Source organism: Somniosus microcephalus, chromosome 11 (assembly GCF_052327205.1).
Source record: "Somniosus microcephalus isolate GS21.2 chromosome 11, FLI_Smic_1.0, whole genome shotgun sequence".
Taxonomy (NCBI): Eukaryota; Metazoa; Chordata; class Chondrichthyes; order Squaliformes; family Somniosidae; genus Somniosus; species Somniosus microcephalus.
In genome coordinates, this window is record NC_140997.1 from 158,560,493 (window position 1) to 158,578,460 (window position 17,968).

Sequence of the window (17,968 nt, forward strand, 5' to 3'; positions counted from 1 at the left end):
TTATTCTAAGAGTTCTGCATTCAAGCCGTTAAATAGCTATTTTAGGTTTGCGCTACCGCTTCAAAGGTGTTTGAAAGTCCACAGCTAAAAACAGGTATAAGAGGTATATATGTACCCAGAACCAGAAGAACAAAAAGTTTGCTTTGCAGAGCTTTTAAAGTGGGAAGTACAGAGAAATAAGTAATTAAGGTAATCACACTTTAACGAGGTGCGAAGAGCTTACTGAACAGCTGAGTCTGTCCAATATAGTTGGCTTCTATGGTGATGGAAAATGGTTATTGTTAATTGCCCGGCATAGATGGTTGCACGCCATAAGCGTGGGCGCTGTAAGTGGTGGGGACTGTATTCAAGTTCTTATTGCTTCAAGTTCCCTTCAAATTCTGACAGCTCCTGTCTGAATATGTTGATGGTGGACAAGAACCAGTGCATTTTTTGCTCAACTGGATATGAATAGCATTCTTTCAAGCAACATACATACGATACAAGGTTATCTTTCACACATTGTGGAGTTTGTTTTTTAAACACGTAAGCATTAAATTAAAAATTCATGAACTAGAATGGTGTAATAAGTTTTAATTTATTTCAGGGTAAAACACCTGGGGTAACAATTAGAATGCTAGCTTTCCTTTATTTGAATGAGAAAAGTGAAGTTGCATATAAGTTTATTACAAAGAATTTATTTATAGCATAAAAACAGACCATTCAGCCCAACTGGTCTATGCCGGTGTTCATGCTCCACAGGAGCCTCCTCCCACCCTACTTCATCTCACCCTATCAGCATATCCTTCTATTCCTTTCTCCCCTACGTACTTATCAAGCTTCCCCTTAAATGCATCTATGATATTTGCTTCAACCACTCCATGCGGTAGTGTTTTGAACATTCTCACCACTCTCAGGGTAAAGACATTTCTCCTGAATTTCCTATTGGATTTATTTGTGACTATCTTGTAGTTATGGCTCCAAGTTTTGGATTCCCCACAATAGGAAACATCTTCTCTACGTCTACCCTATCGAACCCCTTCATGATAATAAAGAGCTCTATCGGGTCACCTCTCAGCCTTCTCTTTTCTAGAGAAGAGTCCCAGCCTGTTCAATCTTTCCCAATAGTTGTACCCTCTCAGTTCTGGTATTGTCTTTGTAAAAAAGACTGCATGTCAGCAGTCAACATTACAACAAGGCAATAAAATGTGTATGAAACTAATCCTCAGCAACACAGTCTGAAGGAGCTCAGACTCCCATCCACTGACTGGTTAAGTTTGCCCCAAACCCATTTAACACACTAAAGGCTTTCATCCCATGTCATGAGTGTTCTTGAAGCAATTTGCTCAGATTGGGAGTTCAGTGCCAAGCAACAAATAAAAACAGAAAATGCTGAAGACACTCAGCAGGTTAGGCAGCATTTGTGGAGACACAGTTCATGAGGGAAATTTTAAACTAACGCACTGGTGGGGCTGCAGGGGGTTGCTGTGGTGGTGATACCTATGGGATTGGGTGGAATGTCAGTTTTACACCCCGCCCGGGCAGGGTGTAAAACCAGCACTGCTCCTGATCCTGTCAGTCTTCTGACAGGCGGGTTCGGTTAAAATTGCCCAATATTTCAGATCGATGACAGTTTGTGTGTTCTGATGAAAGGTCATTGACTTGAAACGTTAACTCTGTTTCTCTCTCCACAGATGCTGCCTGACCTGCTGAGTATTTCTAGCATTTTCTGTTTTTATTTCAGAATTCCAGCATCCACAGTATTTTGCTTTTGTTTTCAAGCTAAAACATAATTTAATTTGTATGAAAAAAGATGTAATCATATCCCCATACTAGTTTTTTTCATTGTAATCCCAAACTAAAATGACTCATTTATTAAAGGCAATGCACTTCGCTCAGATTAGATCAATTAAAATACAATGTAGCTCTCAGCTCCAAATTTAAAAAAAAGTTCAACAATACCTGATAATGCAAAACATTAAATTGAGGTCTTTCTCTACTTCCCTAAATTCCCAAGTTAAAAACAGTACGAGCCTTGAGAAACCATATTCCAGTGTACTTATCAAAGCAACTTTTATGCAATAACCTTGATAGATTATAAATAATTTATATCAAGTACCCATGTTCTAATAAATTATTACAAAGAAACATTTTCAAAGTGGTTACATATGAAATCATCAAAAGTTGCACTAATTTCTCAAACTATTTTCTGCATAGGATCAAATGGGTATCAGGCAGCCATAACTTCGAACACTGGAACTCATGGTGTGAGGGCATCAAGGCCTCATTGATACGGTGCCCACAGTGGAATTGTATTTATGAAGGCCAAGACCTTCAGAAATACCAAGACCATTTTCATAGATTGCTCATGATTTGTCCATTCTTGTGTGATAAACCCAGGAGGGGTAATTTTACAAGTGCCTGTTGCCAGGGGCCATGCTAATCTTCTCTGTATTGTTCCAATATATGTTACCCAATTGAGAACTAGAATACATAATGCTACCCAAAAATTGCAGTACAGTAGTTATGTTGTTAATTGATGAGTTCCAATAGTTTCTGTGGCATTTTATTTAAAAATTCCTGGCTAGGGATGCCTGAAATAATAATTGATCACTGACATTTTCAGTTCACTACAAATACTTATCCCGTGTGACATCCCTGTGCTCAGTTGCCCGATTTTATAATTAGTGTTTTTATTTAAAGAGGGGCTCTCTCAATGCTTCAGTTGGTGTGTTGCTAAGACCTACAGATAAGCAAGATCCTGGGTTGGATCTTTAGTTTGATTGCTGATCTCAGTCAAGGTGATGGTAGGGTTGCCACAACTGGTTTCAGTGTACCGGGGCTAGCGAGGGTGAAAAGGATCAGCGTGGTCACCATCTAGTAAATTCCTGCTGGATGTCAGGTAAGGACAGGATCAGGCCAGGCTATGATGGCCTCAGTGTCAAATAGTCCACCAGCACAATCTGTCTCAGCTCACATGAGAAATAGCCATTTAGATGAGCTACTGCAGGACTGCCGGTCCTCACAGAACTTTACCGCAGCAAAAACCAGTAGCATGAGAAATGAAAGAAAATTGGGGGGAAAGTACCAGTAAAAAAAACTGCAGACATAATAAAGCAAACTCTCAAAGCATGAAACAAAGCAAATATTGAAAACAATCTACGTACCTTGTGTCGTCAACTGCAAAGCACTTTACAATAAATGAATTGCTTTTAGTGTATAGAGGCAAATGTAGCAACCAGTCTACACACAGCAAGATTCCACATACAGCAAATGAGATGAATAACTAATTAATCTGTATGTGGTTGTGGGAGGAATATTGACTGGCAGAACCCCCTGCTCTTCTTTGATGACTGCCACGCGGTCTTTTACATCTACCTAAACAGACAGATGGAGCCTAGGTTTAACATTTTATCTGAAGGACAGCATTTCCAAAACTGCACAGTCCCTCAGTACTTCAGTTAAGTTAACAGCCTAGATTATATGCTCACGTGCTTGAATCACATATGACTCAGAGGCAAGGATGCTACCAACAGAACCAAGGTGACATGTAGAATATAATCAACAGTGGAATTGTTTTGTTTCACTCATACCAAAGCTCTGGGTACTGCCACGCACACACAGCATTCATTATTTATCCAATTCTATAATAGAAGCTAGAATTTGACTTATTCTATTTGTTCAATGTTACTGTTTGATCTTCATCCAATTTTGCCACCAAAATATGTGGGGATGGACGAGGGAGAGCATCAGGTTTCATGGTTTCCCACATTTCTTTGGTTACAGAAGATAAAGGCACTTTTTCAATAAAGAGGATCGAAGAGGCCTTACCAGCACAGATAATCAACCACCTATCCATCATGATGTCAACAAGGCCTCAGAGCTTTAAGCAACATCTTCCATTTTAAGGAAATTTTTAAAAAGTCTATAATCATCCATTTTGATGATTCTGGCATGTAAAGTAATTAATTCCTTCAATAGAATTAATATTTCTGCTACTATTTAACCATAGGCAGAGAGTTGGTACATTAGGTAGGAAAATAAAGAAAAGCAACAAATCAAATGAGCACATAGTAAATACACAATAGAAAATACAATTTTTACATATTCATAGCTTCAATGTTAAACACGAAAAACTATAAACGACCCTATTTTTTTTGGACTAGAAAAAACGTCTTCAAGTGTCCTCTTATTAGAATCCATTTTTTCCTTGTGTAGTCAATCACCTTCACATGATACATGATTATGTGATTATACTAGTCAACATGGATTGACCGGGAACAAGGCAAACCACGTGAAAAATACTTCAAGTAGATTAAGATGAATTATCTCAGGATTAAGGGAAGGATAGGGGAAGAAAATTGTCAATTTGCTAAAATAAAATCTCCAGCGTAGGAGGAGGAAAAAAGCTTGGATTTAAATGGGGCTTTACTACTGCTTTCAGAAACATTCCAAACACATTGGCCGGAATTTTCACCTTCACATTGGGTTGGGTGCGTGCAGGTGGTGTAGCGGGTCGGGAACGAGATGTTCTGAGCAACGCGCTGCTCAGAGCGACTTTCACTTAATGGCCCCAGTTGAAAGAGTCATGTGTGTTTCCTGGCCCTATTAAATGGTGCAGCTTTGATGATGTCATTGATGACGCGTTTTCAGCGCCCATATTTAAAGCAGCCTTGCACTGAACTCACTTGAAGGCTTCCAGAGGAGGGTGGAAGCTGTCAAAAAAAAGGCCACAGGAGAGATAAAACTTTTGAAACATGGATAGCCAAAGGCAAAGGGCTGCACCCCGGCTCCCTGATTCTTCCTTGCATACTCTTGTGGAGGCTATCAGAGCACGTAGGGAGGTCCTCTTCCCTGCTGACAGGCAAACGAGATCTCCACAAGCAACAAAGAGAGCCTGGCTGGATATTGCTGAGGTCAGCAGCAGGGATGTGGTCAGGAGGACCTCGATACGGTGTAGGAAGCGAATGATCTCATGAGGTCAGGAAAGGTGAGTGCAATGCCACACAAACCATCATCCTGATGTGTCTGTCAACACATCCCCATCACTCTGCCTTCCCAAGCCTACTCCTGCACATCATTCCTCACACCAACATACCTTGCACGTCCACTCATCCCTTTCTCTCTATATACATACTCACATCCCCATCTGACTAACCACCTCTTACACTCACCCTCATTCTAATGCAATCATATCAAGCAACACCACAGAAGGCGGCCATTTGGCATTGGCAACCCACTCCCTCATAGTCACCCTCTACAGATGTAACCCATCCATTCCTTAGACCCATTCTATCACTCTCACTCAAACTTCTCTTCTTTCCCTCCTTGCAGAAGAGAGTCCACAAAAACAGGGAGAGTGAGAGAACCGGAGGTGGTCCACCAGTGATTGCACATCTCACAGCAGCAGAGGAGGCAGATCTGGAAATTTTGGGAGCTCGAGAGACGCCAACGGTGAGAGACAGAGAGAGGGGCACATCCCAACAACCTGGTGACAGAATCACATCTCATAAAGCCACATGGCATACAACAGTCACTGATATGATGACTGATGTCAGCAGCCTGTGAAATGTCATCATGTGCATAATGTTAACGTTACCCATTCTTTTCAGACTTCTAATTTATCTCTTTACTCTCCCACAGGCCCATTAACTGCACCCCCCTATCCCTGACCAGCCGGAGGAGGAAGACAACTCCTCAGAGGAACCTCCAGCCTCTGAGGGTGCAGCATCACCAGAAACAAGCACACCCAGCACCGGCGCAGATACACACACCTCAGTGGTCCTTTGCGCCATAGAGTAGAGTTGTCACCTGGTGTCTCACAATTCTTAAGTGAGCAAGAGCAAGTGGTGTTGACAGGGACAGCAATGGAGACTCCTTGACGGAGGGCACAGGATGCTACAAGCTCTGCTGAGCTGCATGAAGATGCTGAACCGCGGGAGCCATCGAGAAAGGTGGTGATGTTGGAGGGACTGCAACAATTGCATGAGGCTCTTGCATCTTTTGCAGCCGCGATGTCTGCAAATGTTCAGAGAATGGAGGAGTCCATCTCCAACATGAGCACCAGTATGTCGCAGGCGATGGCGATGATGTGCTCTTCCATGGGAAGGATGGAGCAGCAAATGCACCAGTCACATGAGCACATGCTAGCTGTGGACAACAAATGGCTGGCACTCATAGACCTCCCCTCAAGGAGGGATGTAAACGTTGACTTGGGCCTTCATCGCCCCACTGCTGTGCAGCAAGATGCTCGCCAGCTCCTTGCTAGCAAGGAAGTGCGGGTGGCCTGAGAGGGATGATGGCGAGAGGGGACATGGAAGTGGGGGCTCTTCTCAAAGCGCTCCTACTTCTCCCCCATTGCCTCCCCCTCAGTCAGAGCCCCACATGCTGCCTCAGATCCCAATGGCCGAGTCTGCCCCTGCACAGTTGCAGGAGGAGCAGACGTTGGCGGGGCCATCACAGGCTCCAAAACCCAGAGGACATCCATCAAAAGTATCTACACAGTCGCAGCAGGGAAGTGAGCAGCTTGCAACTACCTCTGCTGAAGCCACAGGGGTTGCACCTTGTAGAAGCACTCACAAATGAAAAATGACACAAAAGAAACCTAAATCTGTGCACAGAATGGAGTCATCAACAGCCTTTCCTTTATGCAACTAATGAGGTGTAAGGTGTGTCTATTTATCTGGTATTCCCAGCTGTCAATTATTGCCCTCGCACAATGGCCACTGAACTTCCACCTCCCCTTCACAGGCGAGGTTCCCGTGCTCATGCTGTTAAATTCAGAAGCTGCAGCTGAAACGCCTCGTATCAAGGATTTAATGAGTTTAATTAGGTCGTCCGCCTCTCCCGATCGGGTCCGTGGCGCGCTGGCAAACACGCCTGAGTTAAAGGCGTGAAGAGGCAGGATGACGGTGGGTTACCGACACTCTACCTAATTTCGCCATTTTTACAGCGGACCCACCTCCAAACCCGCACACACAGCAATGGGAAAATTCCGGCCATAGAATCAATTACATTGGTGTGTGTAAACAGCAGTAACTGCACAAAGTCCCACAAACAACAAAGGAGATGACTGACCAGTTAATCTGTTTTGGGAGGTATTGGTTGAGGAAGTAATGTTGGGCAGGACACCTGCAAGACTGCTATTCTTTGATGAGTGTCATGTGATCTTTCATTTCCACCTGAAGAACCTGAACAGGAGCTGACCTAAATCGTGCCATTCATGTAGAAATGACTTATGAAATATACTGGGCGGCCTGCTGGTGGCGCTGTCCAGGGAGAGTATAAATACTCGGGCACAGGCCCAGCTTGCTCAGGGACATTTTGTAAACAGGTACTAGTGAAGGATAACTAGACTTCCATGTTGTGAAACAGTTGATTAAAGCCTTGTTTAATACTCTGACCAAGTGCCTAGTAGTTTTCTTACGTCAGGAGCTCCATACTGCACTGAAGTGCCAACCTAGATTATGTGGTCAAATCCTGCAGTTTGGCTTGATCCAAAAACCTTCTGCTTCAGGTGAAATTGCTACTGCCTTAGCCATAAGTAAAAATGAAATAGCTAAGCTAACAATGTCTGCTCTATAAAAATGGTAGCATAGTGGTTATGTTACTGGACTAGTATCCAGGGGCCTGGACAAATGATCTGGAAACAAGAGTTCAAATCCTACCATAGCAGCTGGGGAATTTAAATTCTGTTAATTAAATAAATCTGGAATACAAAGCTAGTATCAGCAAAGGTGACCATGTAATTACCATATTGTCATAAAAAATCCATCTGGTTCAATAATGCCGTTTAGAGAAGGAAATCTGCCGTCCTTACCCGGTCTGGCCTATATGTCTCCAGACCAACAGCAATGTGGTTCACTCTTAGCTGCTCTCTGAAACTGCCTAGCAAACCACTCAGTTGTACCAAAGCACTACGACAAAGTACAATAAGAATAAAATCGGACTGACCACCCGGCATCGACCTAGGATTCAGACACGACAAAGGCACACCTAGCCTATTTGATCCTGCAATGTCCTCCTCGCTAACATCCGGGGACTTCTGCCAAAATTGGGAGATCGGTCACACAGACTAGTCAAGCAACAGCCTGACATAGTCATACTCACAGAATCCTACCGTTCAGCCAATGTCCCAGACGCCTCCATCACCATCCCTGGGTATGTCCTGTCCGACTGGCAGAACAGACCCACCAGAGGTGGTGGCACAGTGGTATACAGCCAGGAGAGAGTGGCCCTCAACATTGACTCCAGACCTCATGAAGTCTCATGGCATCAGGTCAAACATGGGTGTAGTGTCCGTGTGTAGATAAAGACACTGAAGACAGGAGTTGGTTCATAGGTATTTACTAAGCAAGTCTGGGGGGGGGGGGGGTTTCTAAAGGATATACACAATACACAGGCTTATATAGCCCAAGTGGCAATTACCGGCATTACGCACACCTGGGGCTCTTAAAGGCACATACACCATAATTGCTCTTAAAGGCACATACACCACAATTCCTCCCCTTCTAGCTAACTAGTACATCATATTTTAAGTAATTATTAATTACATGTTATATGCAAAATAATATACATTGCTGTATTAATTAATTATAAGTTAGTCTCTCAGGAGGCTTCCTGACTCGGTCCGGATAACGCCTCGGGGGTGTAGTAGTTTCTGGTGGTGTAGTAGGTTCTTCTGGCAAGGCTGATTCGGCTTGAAGGCCAGTGTCGGGTTCATCGGGCTCCAGTATCACCGGATCAGAGGTAGATATGGGTATCTCTACTTCATCGTTAGATGTATAGAGTGGTGGTGTAGGTTGTCCCTTTTCGGATGACTTGATGATTTGGTCAGCATGGCGCCTTATTATGCTGTCTCTGATGTCCACAGTATACATCAGTGGTCCTAATCGTGTGCAGATAGTTCCAGGCTGCCATTTCTCGGTACGGTAGTCCCGGGCCAAAACCGGTTGGCCTATCTGGAAGGCCCTAGTTGGCCTTTCATTCATACCCTGAAACTGCCGGTTCTCCACGTCCCTTCGGATGTTGGGCTTGACCAAATCCAGCCGGCATCTTAGGTTTCTATTGTAGAACATCATGGCGGGAGTTTGGTTAGTAACCATATGCGTTGCATTCCTATATGCAAATGAGAAGTTATCCACCTTGTGCTGAAGTTTTATGCCTTCATTACCCATGGCCTTGATGGCCTTCTTGAAGGTCTGGACAAACCTTTCAGCCAATCCATTGGTGGCGGGATGGTATGGGGCGGACGTGTAGTGCTTTACCCCATTGTTCTTTAAGAACTTTCTGAATTCTTCGGACACAAATTGCGGTCCATTATCAGAACATATCTGCTCCGGCAGCCCATTCCTGGCAAATATGGTCCTTAATACTGTGATGGTTTTTTCCGTGGTGGTGGAGGACATCTTTATTACCTCCGGCCACTTGGAGTGTGCATCAACTGCGATTAAGAACATTGAGTCCATAAATGGACCAGCAAAGTCGATGTGCACCCTTTGCCAGGGAGATGAGGGCCACTCCCATGGATGTAGAGGGGCCTGTGGCGGAGCATTTTGGACCTTCTGGCATCCTAGGCAGCTCTTGGTCATGTCTTCGATGTCTCCATCGATACCTGGCCACCATACAAACGCCCTAGCTAGGTTCTTCATTTTCACTCCACCCAGATGCCCCTCGTGAAGCTCCTTTAGCACTTTATCCTGGAGTTTGGGTGGAATCACCACTCTGGATCCACACATCAAGGTTCCTCGGCACACTGACAGCTGTTCTCTTCTTTGCGAGAATGCTGGCAACAGTGGTTCGCCATGTGCTGGCCATCCCTTCACTGTTAAATCGTAGACCCGTGAGAGAGTAGGGTCATTTCTTGTCTCCCTTTCAATGGCAGAATTTGTCACCGGTAGACATTCCACTATGGTAGAGTGGAATATCTCTACTGGGTCTACTGTAGGTGCCTCTTCTATCGTTGGCAATGGTAGGCGTGATAAACCGTCAGCATTCCCATGCTGTTTTGACCCTTTGTATTCAATGTTGTATTGGTGTGCCCCTAGAAAAAGGGACCACCTCTGTAGTCTTTGTGCCGTCATAATGGGGACACCTTTTTTAGGGTTGAATATGGAGATGAGGGGTTGATGGTCAGTCAGCAAGGTAAATTTTTGTCCGTGTAGGTAATGGTTGAATTTCTTCACTCCCCATACCAGGCTGAGTGCTTCCCTGTCTATCTGGGCATAGTTACGCTCAGCTGAGTTCAATGAGCATGACGCAAAAGCTATCGGCCGTTCTGAGCCATCAGGGAATCTATGGGACAATACCGCTCCTATGCTGTAAGGGGATGCATCGCACGCCAGTCTGATTGGTAGTGATGGGTTGGAATGAGCCAAAATTTTCTCGGATGTGATTAAGTCTTTACATTTATGGAAGGCACGTTTACAGTCTTCATTCCATTTCCAAATCACTCCTGTCTGTAGAAGATCATTAAGAGGGTGTAGAATAGTTGATAAGTTCGGTAAAAATTTATGATAGTAATTTATTAATCCCAGGAATGACCTTAATTGTGAAACATTTTCAGGTGCTGGGGCTTTTATAACTGCTTCAATTTTTTCAGGTGACTTATGCAACCCTTCCTTATTAATTATGTGGCCACAATATATCTGATTTTGGAAAAATTCGCACTTGGGGCGATTTGCTCGTAGGCCCCGTTCTTTCAGCCTAGTGAGCACCTGCTCCAAATTGGCAAGGTGCTCGTTGTCGTTTTCTCCTGTTATAAGGATGTCGTCTAGGTAACACTGAGTCCCCGGAATCCCTTGCAGGACTTGCTCCATAGCTCTTTGCCAGATAGCTGGAGCTGATGCTATTCCAAAAACCAGTCGATTGTACTGGTACAGGCCTTTGTGTGTGTTTATTGTGAGATACTTTTTAGAGGTCTCCTCAACCTCCATCTGTAGATATGCCTGTGCCAAATCAATTTTTGTGAAACGTTTCCCTCCGGATAGTGAGGCGAAAATATCTTCTATCCTCAGAAGAGGATACTGTACCGTGTGAAGGACCGGGTTTACAGTCACCTTAAATTCCCCACAGATGCGAATTTTTTTCTGTTCCTCAGAGTTATTTTTCAATGTTTTTTTTCATGACTGGAACGATGGGTGTTGCCCATTTGCTCCAATCTATTTTGGATAATACGCCTGCCTTTTCCAAATTCTTCAGCTCTGCCTCGACTGCCGGACGTATTGCGTATGGCACCGGTCTTGCCTTAAAAAATTTTGGAATTGCTGTATCTTCCACTTTTATTGAGGCGGTGATGCCTTTCAAGGTTCCTAGTTTCACTTGAAACACTTCTTTGGCGTTGGCCAAGATGTCTTTTAATCGTTCAGGTATGATGTCATCATTGTTTTTTTCCTTACTGGTCACCGTCAGTGCCTGAATGGAGTGCCAGTCTAAACGTATCTTCCTTATCCATTCACGTCCCAACAACGGTGGACCACCATCTTGTAGAATGTATAAATACAACTTTTGTATTTCTTTGCCGTTGTATACCACAGGCACCCTTATTTTTCCTTTGGGGTAGACTTTCTGCCCCGTATATGTTTTTAAGATAATGGATGTGTCTTTTAGAGGTATATGCGAAAATAGCCTCTCGTAATCTCGTCGATTTATTACGGTTAGAGCTGATCCTGTATCTAGCTCCATTTTAACTGGGGACCCTGATATTGTGAGGGTAACCCAAATGGTTTGGTAATCCTCTTTGGCAAGTACATTATGTAATTTGAGATAGGTTAGTCTCTTGTTTCCGGAGTCGCTATCGCTATTCTGGTCTTCGGAGCTATTGTCCGTCATCATTTGTACCTTCCTGTACTTTTCTTTATTGATTTTTTGTTTTCTGTCAGTGGATTTATTTTGTCCAGATTGGCATACCCGTGCAATGTGTCCAATCTTACCACATTGCCTGCATGCTTTGCCCTTGAACCAGCAGTCCCTCTGGTTATGGGTGGATCTGCCGCAGCGATAACATCTTCCGAACTCCTGTGTCATTTTATGGGTGCCGAAGTCCTGTGTCTCTTGTTGTATCTCTGCAGCTCCTTTTGCTGCTGCTTCGTATGATACAGCCATACTGAAAGCTTTGTCCAATGTTAAATCTTTTTCAGAAAGCAGTCTTTTTTGTGTTCCTTCACTTAAGAGACCGCAAACAAATTTGTCTCGAAGATAATCCGATAGTCCTGCTCCGAATTGGCAGTACTTTGATAGCTTTCTTAATTCGGTTAGGTAATCAGCGTTACTTTCATTCTTGTGTTGATTTCTCTTGAAGAACTTGAATCGTTCCGCTATCAGCAGCGGTGTTGGGTTTAAATGCTCCTGCAGGGTATCAACAATTTCTTTAAAAGTCTTGTCCTTTGGTTTGGCTGGAGTGATTAAATTTCGTAACAGCCCGTATGTCTTCGCGCCCATTAAGTTCAGAAGTACTGAAGCTTTTTTTTCATCTGTTATTCCATTTGCAGTGCAATAAACCTCTACTCTTTCCACGTATGTGGTCCAATCTTCTATTTCGCCATCAAAAGCCTCAATATTACCAGATTTAGGCATTTCAGAAAAGATATGGCGCTTCCCGCGCTTTTTTTTCTCTCTGTAGCAACGATATGGCGCTTCCCGCGCTTTCCCGCCGCTGCTACCGATAACGCTGTTTTACTGTGGTTTCCGTTTATTCACTGTTGGAGACTCGTTCCCGACGGAGGTCTAAACGCTGACCTGCTTGCCGCGCCGGCCGTCTCTCGAGTGCACCCTCCCAGTCCGTTATTGCTTGCCTCCGATTTCGCTGCCTGTCTCAGCTGTAGAGCCCGCCGCTGGAGCTCCAGCCTGACGCCCAGGAAGGATTAGCGCAGTACCTGTCACCAGCTTGGCCAGCTGGTGAAACCACAGTTTCTCTTACTTCCTTGAGTCTTCTGGACGCTGGAGGAATCGATGTCCTTGAGGTGCTGCCGAATTGCAGGTAAGTCCGTTTCCACTTCGTCGCCACTGTAGTGTCCGTGTGTAGATAAAGACACTGAAGACAGGAGTTGGTTCATAGGTATTTACTAAGCAAGTCTGGGGGGGGGGGGGGGGGTTTCTAAAGGATATACACAATACACAGGCTTATATAGCCCAAGTGGCAATTACCGGCATTACGCACACCTGGGGCTCTTAAAGGCACATACACCATAATTGCTCTTAAAGGCACATACACCACAATGGGCAAGGAAACATCCTGCTGATTACTACCTACCGCCCTCCCTTACCACCTATTGCCCTCCCTCAGCTGATGAATCAGTACTCCTTCATGTTGAACACCAATTGGAAGAAGCACTGATGGCAGTGAGGTCACAGACTGTAATCTGGGTGGGGGACTTCAATGTGCAACACTAAGAGTGGCTTGGTAGCACCACTACTGACTGAGTCCTGAAGGACATAGCTGCCAGCCTGGGCTTGCAGCAGGTGGTGAGAGAACCAACATGAGAGAAAAAGCTACTTAACCTCGTCCTCACCAATCTACCTGTTGCAGATGCATCTGTCCATGACGGTATTGGTAGGAGTGACTACCCCACAGTCCTTGTGGAGATGAAGTCCAGTCTTCACACTGAGGACACCCTCCATAGTGTTGTGTGGCACTACCACCGTGCTACATGAGATAGATTCAGAACAGATCTAGCAGCTCATAACTGGGCATCCATGAGGCTCTATGGGACATTAGCAGCAGCAGAATTTTAATCCACCACAATCTGTAACCTCAAGGCCCGGCATATCTCTCACTCTACCATTACCATCAAGCCAGGGGACCAAACCTGGTTCAATGAGGAATGTAGAAGAGCATTGCAGGAGCAGCACCAGGTCTACCTAAAAATGAGGTGAAAACCTGGTAAAGCTATAACACAGGACTACATGCACGCTAAACAGTGGAAGTACCATGCTATAACAGAGCCAAGCGATCCCACAACCAACGGATCAGATCAAAGCCCTGCAGTCCTGCCACATCCATTCGTGAATGGAGGTGGACAATTAAACAACTAACAGTAGGAGGAAGCTCCATGAACATCCCCATCCTCAATGACGGCGGAACCCAGTACGCGAGTGCAAAAGACAAGGCTGAAGTGTTTGCAACCATCTTCAGCCCAAAGCGCCGAGTAAATGATCCATCTCGGCCTCCTCCTGAGTTTCCCACCATCACAGACGCCAGTCTTCAGCCAATTTGATTCACTCCACGTGATATCATGAAACTGCTGAGCACACTGGATACAGCAAAGGCTATGGGCCCCGACAACATCCCGGCTGTAGTGCTGAAGACTTGTGCTCCAGAATTAGCCGTTCGCTAGCCAAGCTGTTCCAGTACAGCTAGAACCCGACAAAGTGGAAAATTGCCCAGGTATGTCCTGTCCACAAAAAGCAGGACAAATCCAATTGAGCCAATTACCGCCCCATCAGCCTACTCGCAATCATCAGCAAAGTGATGGAAGGGGTCATTGACGGTGCTATCAAGTGACACTTACTCACCAATAACCTGCTCACCAATGCTCAGGTTGGGTTTCGCCAAGACCACTCGGCATTACAGCCTTGGTCCAAACATGGACCAAAGAGCCGAGTTCCTGAGGTGAGGTGAGAATCAATGCCCTCAACATCAAGGAGCCCTAGTAAAATTGAAGTCAAAGGGAATCAGGGGGAAATCTCTCCGCTGACTGGAATCATACCTAGCACAAAGGAAGATGGTTGTGGTTGTTGGAGGCCAATCATCGCCGCCCCAGGACATCGCTGCAAGAGTTCCCCAGGGCAATGTCCTGGGCCCAACCATCTTCAGCTGCTTCATCAATGACCTTCCCTCCATTATAAGGTCAGAAGTGGGGATGTTCACATAGTGTTCAGTTCCTTTCGCAACTCCTCAGATAATGAAGCAGTCCGTGCCCGCATGCAGCAAGACCTGGACAACATTCAGGCTTGGGCTGATAAGTGGCGAGCGATATTCCCGTTAATTTTTTTTTGGCGCGTGGCCCCCTTAAGGGGTTCTGCAGCCCATTCAAAATACTGTGCATGCACGGTTTCTCCTATTTAAAAGCCGGTGAGCCAGTTGCGTGGGAGCTGTAGAGCACTGCATGGCCGCGCAGCTTAAACGGAACATTGGTAGCAAGTAACAATTGCACCACACATGTGCCAGGCAATAACTATCTCCAACAAGAGAGTGTCAAACCACCTCCCCTTGACATTCAATGGCATTACTATTGTTGAATCCCCCACCATCAACATCTTGGGGGTCACCATTGACCAGAAACTTAGCTGGACCAGCCACATAAATACGGTGGCTGCAAGTGCAGGTCAGAGGCTGAGTATTCTGCGGCGAGTGACTAACCTCATGACTCCCCAAAGCTTTTCCACCATCTACAAGGCACAAGTCAGGAGCAAGGTCCCCTCTAAGCTGCGCAGCGGCCTGATCATGAAGCTCTCTGCCGGTCCCGTGTGAATGGGCAGTGCAGCGCATTAAAGGGGCTGCACACCCAAAACAAAAATTAGGGGGAACATTGGTCAGGAGTGTGATGGAATACTCTGCAATTGCCTGGATGAATGCAGCTCCAACAACACTCAAGAAGTTCCACACCATCCAGGACAAAGCAGCCCGCTTGGTTGGCACCTCATTCACCACCTTAAACATTCACTACCTCCACCACCGGCGCACCGTGGCTGCAGTGTACCATCTACAAGATGCACTGCAGCAGCTCGCCAAGGCTTCTTCGGCAGCACCTCCCAAATCTGCGACCCCTACCACCTAGAAGGACAAGGGCAGCAGGCACATTGTTTATACCACCACCTCCAAGTTCCCCTCCAAGCTACACACCATCCTGACTTGGAAATATATTGCTGTTCCTTCATCGTCGCTGGGTCAATATCCTGGAACTTCCTCCCTAACAGCACTGTGAGAGAGTACCTTCACCACACGGACTGCAGTGGTTCAAGAAGGCAGCTCACCACCACCTTCTCGAGGGCAATTATGGATGGACAATAAATGCTGACTTTGCCAGTGACGCCCACATCCCGTGAATGAATAAAAAAAATAAAGGAACAGTTTATAAACAAATCAGAAACCTTAAGCGAAACATACATTAGGTATGAAAAATATTTTATCAACAATCTGAAGGTACACAAGGCCATGTTTATGCAGATTAGCATCTTATGGAAAACCTTAAAAATACCAATGACACACCAGAATGACTATACCAACCAGCCTAAATCCCACAGGCCATGGTTTATGGGAAGAGAGTGGGGAGTGGTGTGTGGCGTCTAGCTTTCTGTCCTTCAAACATGAATAATTTACTTGTTTTCTTCATTCACAGGTACTGCACATACCAAGTACCACTTCACAGTAGTAACTGAAGAGACGGCAACAAGAACCCGTGATTAGCAACACAGCCACAATTGCATTTCTTCAGTGAACTTGTCCTAATAAAAAGTGTCAGCTTTGGCTCAGTAGTAGCCCTTTCACCTCTGGCTTCCTCTTTATGGTCTTTCAGATTACCTTTAATGTTATGAATATGGCGGGAATGAACTAATGGACCTTCCATGTTGGAAAGATCATGTATTATGTTCCAGTGCTTTGGAATCTCATTTTCTTGCACTGTAGTGGTGCATCTGTGTGTTCTTGTTCAATGCAAACAAGTTGACTGGGGCATTCATGTTGAAAATCGATTTTCCAGTGAGGGATCTATTCATTGGGTTCAATTATATTCCTGCTAAGGAGATAAACATAACCTTGCTATTTTTACACCTATGTCTTAGTTCTGGGGCATCCACATATAAAATGCTAAAGCGTATGATCCTGTGGTTGATGGTGTAATAGGTGACCATGGTATTGTCTGTCCATAGGCAGTATTCTGCAACTGAAAATAAAATATTTTAGTGCAACTGATGCCTCGAGTTTCAATCTATTGGAAAATCAGATGTATTTTACTTGGCTCCAAGTACTTCATGTTCATTTGTGCAATAGTTAAGCGTATAGATCATGAAGAAAGTAAAAGTCATGATGATAAGAGATAGTGGAGGTAGCTACTTAATAACTTTGGCTAGAATCCTGTCTTGATTTCTTCATAAACTGGTTGCTGCCAAATCAATGTTTAAAACTGATGCAAAGCAAGGTGTTTGGGCACCTTTTGCCACAAGATTGAGCAACAGATGTTTCATGTCCTTAAACATATCAAGCATGGGACTACAAAGTTAGCAAATGTCACCAGTCCAAAGGTTCATGGCTAGATCTGTGCCATTACCCAACTGTTCGACTACTATGCTGCTGTCCTTGTAATTTTGGATGGCCTTGAATATGTCTAATGCATGGTATAATTTGGAATCTGGACTCTAAAGAAGTTATCCCAGAAGCTCTGTAATTGTAACTTCTCTGGGTTCAGCAAAAGAGCAAGTAGTATGAATATTCATACTCTGATAAACAACATCCAGGGGCTGTACCTGAACAAGTCCAAGTAGGAATATATATATAATCTCCTATAGGTACAGGCAATTTGCAAAACATGTTTCAACTGCAGACAAGTGATCAAGAGAAAGCCCAGCCATCTCCCCCAACTTTCAATGACACCACCATCGCTGAGTCACCAACCATCGACATCTTGGAGGTCATTTTTGACTAGAGACAGATCTGGGTCAGGCATATCAACATCATGGCTACAAGAGCAGGGCAGAGACTGGCTACTCTGTGAAAATTAGCTCACCTCCTAATCCCTCAAAGACTCTCCACCATCCACAAGGCTCAAATCGGCAAAGTGATGAAATACCCAGCCCTCATCTAGATGGGTGCAGCTGCAACAACACTCAAGAAGCTTGACACATTCAAGGCAGAGCAGTTTGCTTGATTGGTGTCCCTATCACTGGGCTCGATATCCAGCATTACATAGACTGTCAGAGAGAAACAGTGAACATAGGCCAGTTACTCCCTCAAAAGAGGAGCAAATCAACAGACCACTTGTCACATTGTTGTAAT

The 17,968-nt window shown here is 44.8% G+C and overlaps 1 protein-coding gene and 1 pseudogene across 1 annotated transcript in view; both read right to left on the reverse strand.

Moving 5' to 3' along the window:
- Positions 1–17,968, reverse strand: part of LOC147110961 (protein bassoon-like) — a gene marked incomplete at its 5' end in the record, with an annotated part of 318,704 nt that overhangs the window by 266,126 nt on the left and 34,610 nt on the right. The window lies entirely within an intron of this gene.
- On the reverse strand, positions 2,408–2,464 carry LOC147110962 (U6 spliceosomal RNA; annotated as a pseudogene).